Source organism: Ovis canadensis, chromosome 6 (genome assembly GCF_042477335.2).
Source record: "Ovis canadensis isolate MfBH-ARS-UI-01 breed Bighorn chromosome 6, ARS-UI_OviCan_v2, whole genome shotgun sequence".
NCBI classification, from domain to species: domain Eukaryota; kingdom Metazoa; phylum Chordata; class Mammalia; order Artiodactyla; family Bovidae; genus Ovis; species Ovis canadensis.
This window is the reverse complement of record NC_091250.1, coordinates 120,261,833-120,277,982: the sequence shown is the minus strand read 5'-3', so window position 1 is coordinate 120,277,982 and position 16,150 is coordinate 120,261,833. Positions and strand designations below refer to the sequence as shown.

Sequence of the window (16,150 nt, the reverse complement as noted above, 5' to 3'; positions counted from 1 at the left end):
TTGATTTAATATTTAAAAATCAATCAATATAATTTATTCTAAAAATTATGAAAAAGAAAAATCTCTTATGAAATAGATGAAAATTTAAAAAACTTTACAAAATGTGGCATTCATTTCTGATTAAAACTATTAGCAAAGTAGGAATTGATGGAAAATTCTTCCATAAGGTAAAGGACATCCCTGAAAAAAAGTATAGCTAACATCATATTTCTATATACTATTCATGGGGAAAAACCAAAAGAGATAGTTCCCCAGTGGCTCAGTGATGAAGAATTCACCTTCCAGTGCAGAAGATGTGGGTTTGATCCCTGGTCCAGGAAGATCCCATGGAGAAGGAAATGGCAAACCAGTCCAATATTCTTGCCTGTGGAACTCCATGGACAGAGGAGCCTGGCATGCTACAGTCCATGAGGTCCCAAAAGAGATGGACACAACTTAGCAACTAAACAACAACAACAATCTAAGAGACACAAAACACATGTCCATACAGAGCTTTATCCATAATAGCCAAAGTGAAAGTGAAAGTCGCTCAGTGATGTCCGACTCTTTGTAACCCCATGAACTGTACAGTCCGTGGAATTCTCCAGGCCAGAATACTAGAGTGGGTAGCTTTTCCCTTCCTAGGGGATCTTCCCAAACCAGGGATCGAACCCAAGTCTCCTGCATTGCGGGAGAATTCTTTACCAGCTGAGCCACCAGGGAAGCCCATAATAGCCAAAGTCTGGAGCAACTCACATGACTATCAAAAGGTAAGTGAAGAAACACTTTGTGGTATATCCACACAACTGAGAATTACTATGCAATAAAAAGAATGCACACTGTCCAACTATTAATACGCACAATGACATGCTTGAAACTTGAAACGATTATACTGAGTGAAAGAAAGAAAATAAAGAAGGCTGTTTGGTTCCATTTATATAAAATGCTTAAAAATGCAAGCTAATTTATAGCATCTGAACAGGTCAGTGATTGTCTGGGGATGAGGGAAAGGGTGCTTTAGAGAGGGGGGTTGCCAAGGGGCACAAAGAAACTTTTGGCGGGATGAATATGTTTACTATTTTGATTTTGATGATGATTTAACAACTGTATCCATACTTTAGAATGTATTAAATTGTACATTTTAAAGATGTGAAATTTATTACATATCAATTATACCTCAATACAGTTTTTTTTTTTACTACCTTAATGTGCAATTTCTCACCCAGCAAATTGGCAAAATTCTAACACTTGGACAGCATATACTACTAGCAAATTTGTGAGGAAGTAGGTTTTTCAGAGAAGCTCTTTCAACTTCTACTCCAACTCTCTGTGTCTGAATGTTCCCCATCACTACACACTTAAGCAGGCTAATGAATTTTTAAAATCTAATTTAGCCTGCCAGGCTCCTCTGTCCAAGAAATTCTCCAGGCTAGAATACTGGGGTAGGGAGCCATGTTCTCCTCCAGGGGCTCTTCCCTACACAGGGATCAAAACTGTGTCTGCTGTGGTGCAGGTGGATTCTTTACTATCTGAGCCACCAGGGAAACTGGAGAAGATAAGTGATTCATGCACTTATGCCACAAATGTGAGTACAGCAGTTAGTAAATGCCCAGCCCTGTGCCAGGTGCTGGGGATGCATGGGGGTGGGGACCACAGATAAGACGAAGTCACAGCCTCCACTGCTCTCTGGCCACCCAGGCACGCGGATGTATACCAGCAACCACGGTGATGCACACTCGAAGTTAGACACGTGGGGACCACGGGGGAATGAAGAGAGGGCATGTTAGATCCAGATATCAAAGAATGCCTCTCAAAAGGGACATCTGAGATCTAAGGAAGCTAGCCAGGCAGAAGAATAAGGATGGCACACGTGTGCATGTATGTGTATGCGTGTGCATGTACACATGTGTATGTTGCAGGGAAGGGAAACATTTCAGGAAGCAGAAACAAATCAGGTGTAAAGACCCTGAAGCAGAGCAGACACTGATACTTTTCAAGGAGCTGAGGAAAAGGACAAGACCAATGTCGATGGAACAGAATATTCATCTCACGAGGTCCTACAATTAAATGCAACCACCTGACAGGAAGTTGCTCTTTCCCATAGGTGCTCAACACACAGGACTTCCTGTCTTTCCTTTCTAGAGCTCGGACCCGCCATCGAGGTGCAGGACACTGTCACTGCCCCATCACCCCTCTAGTTATCTGAGATTCTGTTACTCTTTTAACCTACACACATATAGGCTTGGAAGTAGAGATCCTTATGCTCATTTTCTAGGTAAGAAAACAAGTCCTGGGTGGTGTAACCTTGTAGAGTTACTATGAGACATAAGTAGGATCTTACACATGAGAGGCAAGTTCTTGGTCACATAGCAACCTCTCAGGATTGGCTCCTCAAAGCTCTCTTTCCGGGCAAAAGGACCACTCATCGTGAGGGGGAAAGTTCATGCATCCCCTGTTCATGGGAACCATACAGCTATCCCAGGCCTCTCCTCAGTTCTCCTGGCCCACTGCCAACCTCAACAGTATCACCAGTGAATGGTTTTCTCTGCCTTCCCATGGAAACAATTCTTCCACACCTCACCCCACATTGCTTAAGTGACACAGGCAGGAAGGAATTCCTTATTGATCAACTTATAATTATGAGAACAGAGGTTCTTATGATTGGAATGCTTAGTCTAAGATCATGTAGAAATATCCTTACCTTTCAGACATCCACCCTCATAACAAACATCTGTGGAGTTCCTATCAGACACCTGAACATGGATCAAGAGAAAATTCTGGGCTAACCAAGCCCCCCACCCCCAACCAGCACCTATTTCCTTGTGCTCATTTTCCGTCCACCCTAAACAAGCAGCAACAACCAGCACACATGGTCTTCTCCTTAGAATGACGTGGCAGGAATCAGACTACAACAGAAGTTATGTATGCACATATATGTGTGAGCATGTACACGTGTGTGTTGCAGGAAAGGGAAACAGATCAGGTGTAGAGACCCTGAAGCACAACAGATGCTGATGCTTTTCAAGGAATTGGGGGAAAGGCCAGGACCAATGCCTGGCATGACTCTGAGGAAGGTGAGACCTGGAGAGAGAGACCATATTGGGGTAAGATGAGTTGGAAGGACTGAAAATAAGCTCTTTTGCCAGCATGCATTTGGTTCCCTTTTCTTACCTCCCTGTGCCAGGCCTGCATGGCACAGCAAAATAATGCCTTCCGAAACAATTTCTTGAAAATCATAGAAGACACAGGTTTGAAACCCAGATCTTCAACTGCAAAAGGCAAGTTTTCAGAGGCTCAAAGTTGTTTCTTGGATCCGAGAGTTGGGTGGATTTTGAATATACAAATTAAATTATGCACAGTAGAGCTGGCAAAGATATATTAAGAATAAAAACCATTTTCAAACTCAACAGGAGGTGAGACTAAGAAGGAAGGGAGAAGAGAGAAAAAAATTGGAGAGGAGGCTAAGAGAGTGTCTTATAGAAAGAATCCTACACTGGAACACCTTCTCCAGGCAAAACCCCAAAGGTGGTGAAGGGGAAGGATAGAACCTCAGTTAAATAAGGGGCCTCTGGAGGGCATTTGTACCTGCTTCCTTTCTGGGGCTGCAGGAGGATCACAAGCCTCAAGGAAAGGGTACATCATCATCAAGGTATGATGTATGTGCAGCTCCAAGGTGCTGGAGTTGGGTTGGTACAGTGAGGTCCAGGTGGTGGTAGACTGGAGGGCAGTGCCAGGGAATTCATCTCCACACAGGCATGGCATGGGGAGGTAATGGAAGGGTGTAGGTCCTAGCTGAGCCAGGGGTGTGATCAGGGGACACAAGCATGGATGACAATGTGGGCACCCTGGCCACCAGCTGAGGGGGAAACTGACAACTAAACATCAGTAGGCTGGTCGTACCCCTTAGGGTGCTCATCAAGGGAAACCCTTGGGTGATTCCCTCTCCCAGAGACCAACATGGCAGGGGTGGAGAAGTGGGGAGGAAGAAACCTTGGAAACATCTGTGTTTAAAACCAAGAAATCACTGATTTTTCTGGGGCTTACCTGGCTACAGCTAGGTCAAGTTTTCTAGAGCAGAAAATGCTGACTAGATTTGGGAATTAAATCATTGTAGAAGAAGAGAAACAAAGGTCCATCTAGTGAAAGCAATGATGTTTCCAGTGGTCATGTATGGATGTGAGAGTTGGACCATAAAGAAAGCTGAGCACCAAAGAACCGATGCTTTTGAACTGTGGTTTTGGAGAAGACTCTTATGAGTCCCTTGGACAGCAAGGAGATCCATCCAGTCAATCCTAAAGGAAATCAGTCCTGAATACTCATTGGAAGGACTGAAGCTGAAACTCCAATACGTTGGCCACCTGATGTGAAGAACTGAGTACTTGGAAAGGACCCTGATGCTGGGAATGATTGAAGGCAGGAAGAGAAGGGGACGACAGAGGATGAGATGGTTGGGTGGCATCATCACTCGATGGACATGAGTTTGAGTAAGCTCTGGGAGTTGGTGATGGACAGGGAAGGCTGGCGTGCTGTAGTCCATGGGGTCACAAAGAGTTGGACGCAACTGAATGACTGAACTGAACTGAAGAAGAGAAAATTCTGTGTTTGCCACCTGTGTCTGTAAGTTGTCAAATGTTCAACCCACTAGAGGAGGAATGAGACTAACCATTGCTTTCATGGAGCCACCACAGATTTACACTTATTTTCTCTGGAAAGAATACAATTGCACCATCCATATACCTACAACCCCTCCTACACACTCCCGCCTTCTCACTTTCAAAAGGCACAATTGTAGGGAAAGTGTGGGCACGTCAACCTTCAAAGCAAGCACAACCTACTGTCCCAGGAGCTGGAGACCTGAGGGTGAGTCCACAGAATGCCCTTGGTCATTGTGAGTTTTGCCAATTCACCAACAGGGAAGAGTAAGCTCATGTAATTCAAAAAATGAAATTAGGGCCTCAGGACAAACGCCAGAGTTTCTTGCCCATCAAGAGATGGGCACTTTATGGGCATTCACTCCATAAATTGCCAAAACTGAGTTGCTGAGAAGATCCGAGAGTGAAAGTCAGGGGCTGCAAACTGGTGAAGATACGGAGGGGGGCTCCCACAGATGCCCAGACTGAGCCCCCAGTTTGTTTCTCCCTGAGGACACTGAGCTTTGAGACAAGTCCAGCCTTGTCTCCAGGACCCACCCTGTCACCCTGACCCTTTAACTCCAGAACTCCTTCACCTCATCTTCCCATCCTCACTATGACTCTTCAAGCCTGAGTTCCTTTCCTGTCTGAGCATCCCACTTGGTCCTCCCAGCTCAGGTGCACCCAGTATCCTTGGTCATATTCTCCTCAGTGCTCCCTAGAAAGAGGGAATCACAGCATCCAGTAAATGGCTCTGGGTGGCCCTGATCCATGTCCCTCACCAGGAAGACAATGAGCTCCTCCCCACAAGGCAGGCAGTTACTCACTCACTCATTGGATAAATATTCACTGAGTATCTACTATGTGTCAATACCCAGTGCACTTACCAATAGTTGAAAGAATAAGTGAATGATGCTTCCATTTGCAGACCAGGGGAGTCAGAATGGTGCAGAGGAAAAACATGGACTCTGAAATCAGAGACACCCAAGTTAGAAACCCAGCTGAAATTTGCATAGCTGGGTGAGTCTCATGGACAAGTTTACCCTGAGTCCCAGTTTCCAGAGGTAAATGGGAATAGTAATATCCAATTCTGAGTCTGAAGAGTTTTGGGGAGTAAATGAGAACGTTCATAGAAGAAATGGCACACAGAAGGCTTAGCTTTTTTCCCCATAAGAAAATTCTCAACTATGTCTGGTCTCCCATCGGCCACACAAAGATTTTGATTTGCTCACCCAAACCTTTTCTCCTTTTCTATTTAACTTCTTCTGCATATGTACTCAGTTGTGTCCCACTATTCGTGACCCCATGGATTGTAGAACACCAGGCTCCTCTGTCCATGGGATTTCCCAAGCGAGAATACTGGGTTGCCATTTCCTTCTCCAGGGGATCTTCCGGACCCAGGAATTGAATCCATGTCTCTATGTCTTCCTCAGTGGAAGTCAGGTTCTTTACCCCCTGGGCCACCTGAGAAGCCCAGTTTGGAGAATGCCAGTTCCAAAATGCCATTTCACATCCGCCCTTGTAATCGGAGTGGTCATGTGACTTAATTCAGGCCAATAATTTGTAAGCAGACCTTAAGAAGTGGGGCTTTTAGAAAAGTTCTTTCAAAGTGAGCTGCCACAGTTGGTATATTTTGCTCTTCTTCTTCCTCTTCTCACAGCCTAGGATGAGGATGTGATGACTGGAGTTGCAGCAGCCATCTTGGGACCATGAGATAATTGTGAGGATACAAGCCATGCACCTAGGACGGCTTGAGCAGAAAGATGGCATTGGTGACATTGTAGAACTTCTGTCCCAGCTTGGATGCCACTTCTGGAGTGTGTGTTGTGTGAGAAAAAACTAAACTTCTGTCTTATTTACCTCACTAAAACCTTTTAATCCTGTTACATACAGCAAAACTCAATCTCTAACTGAAATCACAAGTGTCTGCTGATCACTCAAATGTACCCAATAATAGCACAGTAGAAAAACTGGTAGGAAAGTTGGTTTTATGGTTCATTATTGTTATGTGAAGTGGGTTTTAGATACTTCTAAACCAGGAATATGATTAGAAGGCAAATAATGAAAATCATGTTCTTTATACCAAATCTCTGATTTTAGATATCATTCTCTGCTCTTATCTGATTACAAAGGCAATAAAGATTCATTTTAACAAATTTTGAAGCTATTGAGAAGCATAAAGGAAAAATAAAAGAAAATCATCTGTAATCAATTCTCTGGGGACAAGTTATGTTAACATTTTGCTTTACATTCTCAAGGCCTTTTTTTTTTTAAATTTCTACATAATCACTTGAAAAACAAGGCTCCTTTTTTCTTCCTCTTTCCTTTCCTCTCTCCCTCCCTCCTCATTTCCTTCTTTCCTGTTTCATTAATTCATTTACTGAAGAGACACTGATTAAATGGTAAACACTGTTGTCTCCCATAAGTCTGCATATTTTTTTACTTATTTGTATTTGTTAAAGCTCTCCTAACTATTCATCACCACCACTGAACAACTGAATAACAACAAAAAAAAAACTGAATAAAATATAGAATGTTTATATTAGGCTGCACTGCCACAAAGACATCAATAACAACACAGTCAGTCATCATTTGGTAGGCCCTTAATATGAGCTGGACATTGGGAGTCGGCTCAGATGGCTTGATGGCTCAGATGGTAAAGAATTTGCATGCAATGCAGGAGACCTGGGTTCAGTCCCTGGGTTGGGAAGAAACCTTGGAGAAGAGAATGAAAACCCACTCCAGTATTCTTGCCTGGGAAAATCCCATTGACAGAGGAGTCTGCCAGGATACATTCTATGGGGTCACAAAGAATCAGACACAACTGGGTGACTAACACTTCATGCTTCATTGGGAGTTGACTTTCTCTTTTCATCCTTTCCACAACAATGAGATGGGTACTATTTCATATCCTTGCTGTACAGATGAACAAAATCAGTAGTATGAAGGTTGAGAAGCTAGTCTAGAGTCCCACAGCTCATCAGGGGCAACACAGAGCCTCAAATTTGAGTCTATCTCATACATTGCTCTTCTTGCTCCAGCTTCGTAATGGAGAAACTTAGATGACTGATTTCAGATCTTTTGTCTTGTCTTCTATATGCCTTTAATGGTATACATTTTCCCTTACATACTGTTTGTGCTGCATCCATACATTTTTCAAGTTGTATTTTCATTTTTGCTCAACTCAAAGTATTTTAAATTTTTTTCTTGAGACTTCTTTTTGATCCTTGTGTTATTTAGAAGTGTGTTTTTTAATACCAAATACTTATGAGACTTTCCAGCCCTCTCTGCTTTTGATTTTTAGTATAGTTACACTGTGAGATGACAACATACTTTGTATAATTCCTTTTCTTTCAGATTTTTTCAGTTGTGCTTCATGGCCTAGAATTTGGTTTATCTTTGTGAATTTTGCATGTGAACTTGAGAAGGATGTGTATGCAGCTGCTGTTAGGTGGAGTATTTCTCCTTGTAGTTCTATCACTTTTTGCCTCATGTATTTTGATACTTTATTGTTAGGTGCATATATATTTGCTGCTGTTAAGCTGCTTCAGTCGTGTCTGACTCTGTGCGACCCCATAGATGGCAGCCTGCCAGGCTCCCCGGTCCCTGGGATTCTCCAGGCAAGAATACTGGAGTGGGTTGCCATTTCCTTCTCCAATGCATGAAAGTGAAAAGTGAAAGTGAAGTTGCTCAGTCGTGTTTGACTCTTAGCGACCCCATGGACTATAGCCCACCAGGCGCCTCCATCCGTGGGATTTTCCAGGCAAGAGTACTGGAGTGGGGTGCCATTGCCTTCTCCGGCATATGTATTTAGGATTGCTATATCTTCCTGAACAACTGACCCATTTATTAATATGTATTATCGTCTTCATCCATGATAATTTCCTTTGTTCTGAAGTCTGATTTGCTTCCTTGTATAAGTACAGCCTTTTCTTTTCTTTGATTAGTGTTGACATGCATGGAATATCTGTCTCCATCTTTTTCCTAAAGGAAATCAACCCTGAATATTCACTGGAAGGACTGATGCTGAAGCTGAAGCTCCAATATTTTGGCCACCTGATGTGAAGAGCCAACTCATTGGAAAAGATCCTGATCCTGGGAAAGACTCAGGGCAGGAGAAGAGGGTAGCAGAGGAGATGGTTGAATGGCATCACCAAGTCAATGGACATGAGTTTGAGCAAACTCTGGGAGATAGTGAAGGACAGGGAAGCCTGGCATGCTGCAGTCCATGAGGTTGCAAAGAGTCAGACAGGACTGAGTGACTGAACAACAAAACAAATCCCTTTACACAGAATCTGTTTAAGTCTTGGGTCGTGCTGGGAGTCTCTCAGTTGGCCTGTCCCTTCAGATTTCAGGGTGGGAGTTCGTCCTGTGACTTCAGTTCTCTGATGGGCCCCAGAAAAGACATTGGTTTTCAGTTTTTTCAGCTTTTCTTCCTGTTGGAGAGAAAGAAGTTCTGACTTCTAAGCACTTTACATGTCAGATCTGAATACAGAAGTTGCCTGAACACTTTTACATCTTCTACTTCTCCCATCATGCTCATATTTTCTCCTTCATTTTGAACATACAGGGAATATATAATAGCTGATTTGATGTTCTCATATGCTAATACTTTCCTATCTGTCATTTCTAATACAATTTCAGTTGGATGGGCGTCTTTTTTTTTCCATGCTTATGGATCTTATATTCTTGTTGTTTGCATGCCTAGTAATTTTTAATTGGATGCCAGACACCAGTGACTTTATGTTTATTGGGCACTGGCGTATCTGGAGCATTCCGTTAAGTGGCTTTGGGCTTTGTTTTGTCATGCTGCTAAGTCACTTGGGATCAGTTTAAATTGTCTGAGGCTCCTTTTCTTCTTTATTTTTTTAAACTTTTTAATGGCTTTATCAAGATAAAATTCACATACCATAAAGTTCACCCACTGAAAGCATACAGTTTCTTGTGTTTGTAGTATATTTACAAAGTTATGCAATCATAGCTGTAATCTAACATTGGAAAATTTTCACTACCCCAAAATGTACCCAATAGCCACCACTCTCCATACTCCCCATGCTCCTGCCCATCTCTATGATTCTAGGCATATATTAATCTACTCTCTGTCTCTATAGATTTGTCGAGACTTGCTTTAAGCTTTCTATGATGGGCCCAGAGCAGTTAATTTATTCCCATTACCAAGGCAAGATCCATCAGAAGACCAGCTGATACATCACACTCAGGCTAGTGGGAATGGAAAATATTCCCAGTCCTTGGTGAGCTTTGGGAATTGTTTGAAAACTACTTTTTCTGGTGGTTCGTTCTCCCCACTGACAGCTTCTCCTCATGTACACAGGGCTTAGTATCCAGACAGACTCAAGGGAGCCCTTCTGTTGATATTAACTTGCCCTCTCTCTCTCTCTTGCCCCTCTAATGTCTCTCCTCCATATTCTGCCTTATAAATCTCACTTGCCTCAGCCTGCTTGATTTCCATTCTCTGTCTCCTCACCTAAGGAAACTGCTGGGCCCTGGGTTCCCCTCCCTGATCTGCAACCTTAAAACTCCTCTGGCGCTGAGCTGGGGCAGTCGTAGGGCTCCCTTCATTTACTTCCCTTCTTTCCAATATCACAGTCCCATGCTGCCTGTTGCCCAGTGTCTGAAAATAGTTCTCTCCTGCATTGTCAAGTTCTCTAGTTGTTTAAGTTGGGAGTTTAAATTCAGTCTGTTACTTCACCATGGCCAGTAAGCCCTTCCATATTATCTTGAAGCAAATCTCTAACATCACGTAATTTCTTTCATAAATATTTCAGTATGTGTCTCCAAAAGATAAGGAGTCATTTTTAGCCATAACTACAGTTTCTAGCCAGTTATTAACTCTAGGGAAAACAAAAAGTTACACAGAAAAAGGAAATTAATTAAAATTCACTACATGGCTCAGCTTCAAATGAAATGTTATTAATAAAAATGCTGAATATTTAGTGAAAATTGTGTTTTAATTGCATCAGATAACTGGAAAGGAAGGATATGTATGTTTACCTGTGTATGTGTGTTTACATGTATGTGTGTCTAAGAGAGCTAAATTCTCATCTGCTATACTAAAAGGTCAGTATATATTATGAATAACATAGCACTGAGAAGTTGCAGTATGCTCCTAAGAATATAAAAGTTGATGCCACAAGAAACAGCTAAAGAACTGAGAATAGTTTCTCCTGGAAAAGAAGAAATTAGAGGTAAGGGAACCATAAAGGGCTGCAAGAGACTGCCATTTAAGCTTAAATAGAAAAAAATTAGAAAAACAGAAATACTAAAATTTGAACATAAGTCAAGGAAATTAAAAATAAGGCAATAAAAGATCAAGAACATGAGGTTCTTATATAAGTTCTGGTTCTTGAAGAAGATCAGTGAAATTGCTATACATGTAGTTATGTTAATCAAGAGACAGAAAAAGAATAAGCTATTATAAATCAGAAGTGAAAGTATGGTCATCACAACTATTTCCATGGATATTAAAAGGGACATAAACAAGTATTTTCCAAAACTTCATGTTGTATATTTGATAACTTATATGAAATGGACCAGTTTCTGGATAGACACAGAGTACCAAAACTCACACAAGAAGTAAAAGACTATATAAATCGGCTTATATCTATTAAAGTTCTTGAATCAATTGCCTTCCAAAACAGAAGGCACTTGATCCAGATGGACTCACTGGAGACTGTTTCATATGATTATTATTATTCAAGGAAGTTCAGTTCAGTTCAGTCACTCAGCCATGTCCAACTCTTTGTGACCCCATGAATCGCAGCACACCAGGCCTCCCTGTCCATCACCAATTCCCAGAGTTCACCCAAACTCATGTGCATCAAGTCAGTGATGCAATCCAGCCATCTCATCCTCTCTTGTCCCCTTCTCCTCCTGCCCCCAACCCCTCCCAGCATCAGGGTCTTTTCCAATGAATCAGTTCTTCACATCAGGTGGCCAAAGTATTGAAGTTTCAGCCTCAGCATCAGTCCTTCCAATGAACACCCAGGAATGGTTTCCTTTAGGAAGGACTGGCTGGATCTCCTTGCAGTCCAAGGGACTCGTAAGAGTCTTCTCCAACACCACAGTTTCAAAGCATCAATTCTTTGGCACTCAGCTTTCTTCACAGTCCAACTCTCACATCCATACATGACCACTGGAAAAACCATAGCTTTGACTAGATGGACCTTGGCAAAGTAATATCTCTGCTTTTTAATATGCTATCTAGGTTGGTCATAACTTTCCTTCCAAGGAGTAAGTGTCTTTTAATTTCATGGCTGCAATCACCACCTGCAGTGATTTTGGAGCCCCCAAAAATGAAGTCTGACACTGTTTCCACTGTTTCCCCATCTATTTGCCATGAAGTGATGGGACCAGTTGCCATGATCTAAGTTTTCTGAATGTTGAGTTTTAAGCCAACTTTTTTTACTCTCCTCTTTCAAGGAAGAAGTGACACCAATTTTCTACAATCACTTCTGGATAGTACAAGCAGAGGAACCACTTCCTAAATTGTTCCATGAGATCACCATTACCTTAATACCAAAACCAGATAAAGCTATTACAAGAAAGAAAAACAAGTTAGGTGGCTTCTTTAGAGCCACATGGTAAATGGCAGATCCAGGATGGAAATCTAGATGCACTTTCTTCTTTGTGTCTCATTACCACTCAACGGCTCCTTAGAAAGTAAAGACTTCCCTTATAGACACAGATAGGAAGGCTATTAGAGGACAGTTCATGGAGGTCTTGTGAGTAATGACAAGTTTTTGGAAGTCTTTCAGCAAGGGAGTGACTTAGATATGGCTACCATAGAACAGACAGGTTGTAGCCAATCCAGAGGAGAGGCTGCTGGCACCATCTGGGACAGACAGGACCTAAGCAGGCAGGGAGGGGTGGGGGAGGGCATAGGTTTTACCACTGTACTAAGGCAGTAGTACAATCAGCAAGATTTGGTCATCATATCTGGGGGATTGAGAAACAGGAAGATGTCTAGGATAACTTGTAAGTTTCCAGCTTGGTCCCATCCACTCAGAGAGGGGACATCTGTAGTGGAACAGGTTTTCTAGGAAGCCAGTGGATTCAGGGTTGCACAGGCATCTGTGACAAAAGGGTCTGGAGCCCAAGAAGAAGTCCAGGATGGAGGTAAAGATTTGGAGTCATAAGCTTCAAGCTGTTCCCAAATATCCTGTCAGGTTGGATCTCACTCCCAAATCCCCACAGCAAGGCTTTCATGTGTGTGTGTGCATGCTCAGTCATGTCTGACTCTCTGTGACCCCACGGACTGTAGCCCACTAGGCTCCTCTGTCCATGAAGTTTGCCAGGCAAGAATACTGGATTCTCCAATGCATGAAAGTGAAGGTGCTCAGTCGTGTCTGACTCTTCGTGACCCCATGGACTGTAGTCCACCAGGCTCCTCCGTCCACGGGATTTTCCAGGCAAGAGTAGTGGAGTGGGATGCCATTGCCTTCTCCAGATGGACTCTGCATATAAGTTAAATAAGCAGGGAGACAAAATATAGCCTTGATGCGCTCCTTTCCCAATTTGGAACCAGTCTATTGTTCCATGTCCAGTTCTAACGTTGCTTCTTGACCTGCATACAGATTTCTCAAGAGGCAGGTCAGGTGGTCTGGTATTCCCATCTCTTGAAGAATTTTCCACAGTTTGTTGTGATCCACACAGTCAAAGGCTTTGGCATAGTCAATAAAGCAGATGTTTTTTCTGGAACTCTCTTGCTTTTTCAATGATCCGACGTAAGTTGGCAATTTGATCTCTGGTTCCTCTGCCTTTTCTAAATCCAGCTTGAACATCTGGAAGTTCACAGTTCACATACTGTTGAAGCCTGGCTCTCATGGAAGCCTCTCATGGATAGCCTTCCATATATTGTGGCAAGTGCAGCCCTTCTGGAAGGGTCATTGTCTTTAATTACCTAGGGTAGAAACAGGAATGAAAGGAAACATAAAACTCAATTTTGTGAATATGTACAAATAGAATAAATAAGCTGCACTATTGCACACCAACATTTTACTGTGTGCTAACATTTTTTATGATATGTGATATCTTCACTCTTTGTGACATCCTTACCCTAAGGTAGGTATTAGGGCCTCTGCTTTCCAGACAAAGAAACTAAAGAGACTAAGGTTCAGAGTGGTCAAGTAACTTGCTCAAAAGTTGTAAAGCCAAGATTTAAACCTGATCTACCTGATTTCAGAAGCACAAGCTTTCCCATCATGTCTTCTGTTTCTCATGCAGTGAGTTTAGAGAATTTAAACCAATAGTTAGTCTTTCTCTATTAACATAGGGAGTTATTATTAGGTTCAAATGTTGTATTTTGAACAGTTTGAGCACCTCCTGTTGTTGCTAATAGCTTATTCATTCAGCCTTCAGCCCATAATTTTGAGATATTTTTTCAAATCTTTGTGTGCAATCTAGTTTCAGTCATGCATAATTCCAGCTGAGTCCTAGAATCAGGAAATTATTAGAAAAGCAAACCGATCACCTTCAAAGAATACAGAAGGACAGAGATGTGGCAGGCCCACGCCACCACCAAGCGCTTCACAGATCTGGTTTCATCTAATTCTTATAATCTCATTATCCCTTTGTTGATGAAGAAAATGAGGTTCAGAAAGGTCAGGTGACTTGCCCAGGACACACAGCTCACAGGCAATAGAGCAGGATCTGAACTGTGTTGGCTTATACCAAAGACTGTGCCTTTTCCATTCCACTACCCTGTGTGTGAAGCTCACTGCCCTTTCTCTCCTCTCTGCTCACTTGATCTTCTGATGGGAAAATCAACCTCAGTCACTTTTTTCTCCTGCATTTGAACAGCTTACTTGTGCATATCCACTATAGCAGTGACGTGGTCAACTGATAGCCACTATAATGGTCCACAGAGCTCCCTGGAAGAAGTGTCACCCCTAGTAAAGGTCCCTGATCACCATGCTGCATGATGCCCATGGAAAAACTGCAAATAAGACTTGACCTTCATGGGGACTCCCCAGGGGTCCAGTGGCTAAGACTCTGCACTCCCAATGCACGGACCCTGGTTCGATCCCTGGTCAGGGAACTAGGGCCCACACGCTGCAGCTGAGAGTTCACATGCTGTAAGGAAGATCCTGCCTGCTGCAACTAAGACCTGGTAAAGCCAAATAAATGAATAAATATTTAAAAAGAGAGAGAGACTTGGCCTTCAGGTTGCCAAAGGCAATGCAGAGTCTCCTGGCAGGTAAGGTCTGAAAGTTAGACTTGGGTTCAAAGTGAGGATTCCTCCTTTACAGGTGGTGTGACTGTCAGAAACTTTCTGACGCTCAGCTTCCTTGGGTGTAAGATGGGAGTAGTTATCCCTATCTGCTGGGTATCATCAAGGATTAATAAGTAGATTCAAGTAGCTGGAAGGGTCTATTAATAGAAGCAATTCTCTTGTAAAAGATGCTTCATCATCAGGATCCCTTTTCTTCCTCTTGCTGGTGACAGGACTCCCTGCCCAATCATTTCCCACCATCAGGAAAGACCCATGGTAACTGTAGGCCCAATACGATTGTAACTGTATTCTTTGCCTTGTTCTCAGAAATGCTCATGCAACCACCACTATGAGGATGGGAAGGTCAGGGTACAGGAAAGCACGCTGTGAAAGACAAGGACCTGTGTGCAGTCAGTTTGCTGGCAAACAAGCAAGGGCAAGTGTGTGTCCATTTACCGAGACCAGGAGAAAGAAGAGTTTGGGGCTGTAAAGTCTTCAGTGAGTCCTGACTTTGTTACTTACTGGCTTTATGATCTCAAGCTTCTGGGTTTCCTGATTTGAGTTGGAGATGGTACAGCCCAGTGGCTGGCACCTCTTCAGGCACCTGGAATGGTGAAAGGCAAACCTCTATTGAACATCACAACATAGGGCCAAAAACCTCAGAAGGGACTAAAAGTAAATGGTTCCTACACAAAGAAACAAACGAACTTATGGTTGCAGCAGGGAAGGATGAGGGGAGGGACAGTTAGGAATTGGGATCGACGTGCACACACTGCTATATTTAAGATGGATACCCAACAAGGACCTACTGCGCAGCACGGGGAACTCTGTCAACATTATGTGACAGCCTGGATGGGAGCGGAGTTTGGGGGAGAATGGATACATGTATAGGTATGGCTGAGTCCCTTTGCTGTCCACCTGAAACTATTACAACATTGTTAATTGGCTATGTGTTGTTTAGTCGGTAAGTTGTGTCCGACTCATTTGTAACCCCACAGACTGTAGCCCACCAGGCTCCTCTGTCCATGGGATTTTCCAGGCAAGCATACTGGGTGCCATGTCCTTCTGCATAGTTGGCTATGCACGCATGCTAAGTCGCTTCAGTTGTGTCTGATTCTTTGCGACCCCATGGACAGTATGTAGCTCACAAGGCTCCTCTGTCCATGGGATTCTCCAGGCAAGAATACTGGAGTGGGTTGCCACGCCTTCTTATACTGCAATATAAAATAAAAAGTTAAAACATAAAACAAACATAAAAAATAAGTAAATAAATGGTTCCTACAGAAAGCAAAAATGAGTCTCCTTGAGA

The 16,150-nt window shown here is 42.8% G+C and overlaps 1 long non-coding RNA gene across 1 annotated transcript; it reads right to left on the bottom strand.

Annotated features, from left to right (window-relative positions):
* Nucleotides 1-11,114: 11,114 nt before the first annotated feature.
* Nucleotides 11,115-15,620, bottom strand: LOC138442188 (uncharacterized). The gene is made up of 2 exons (XR_011257566.1): nucleotides 15,364-15,620; nucleotides 11,115-13,530 (listed from the first exon to the last, which is right to left on the bottom strand). It is a non-coding gene; the product is annotated as an uncharacterized lncRNA (long non-coding RNA).
* Between the last annotated feature and the right edge of the window lie 530 nt (nucleotides 15,621-16,150).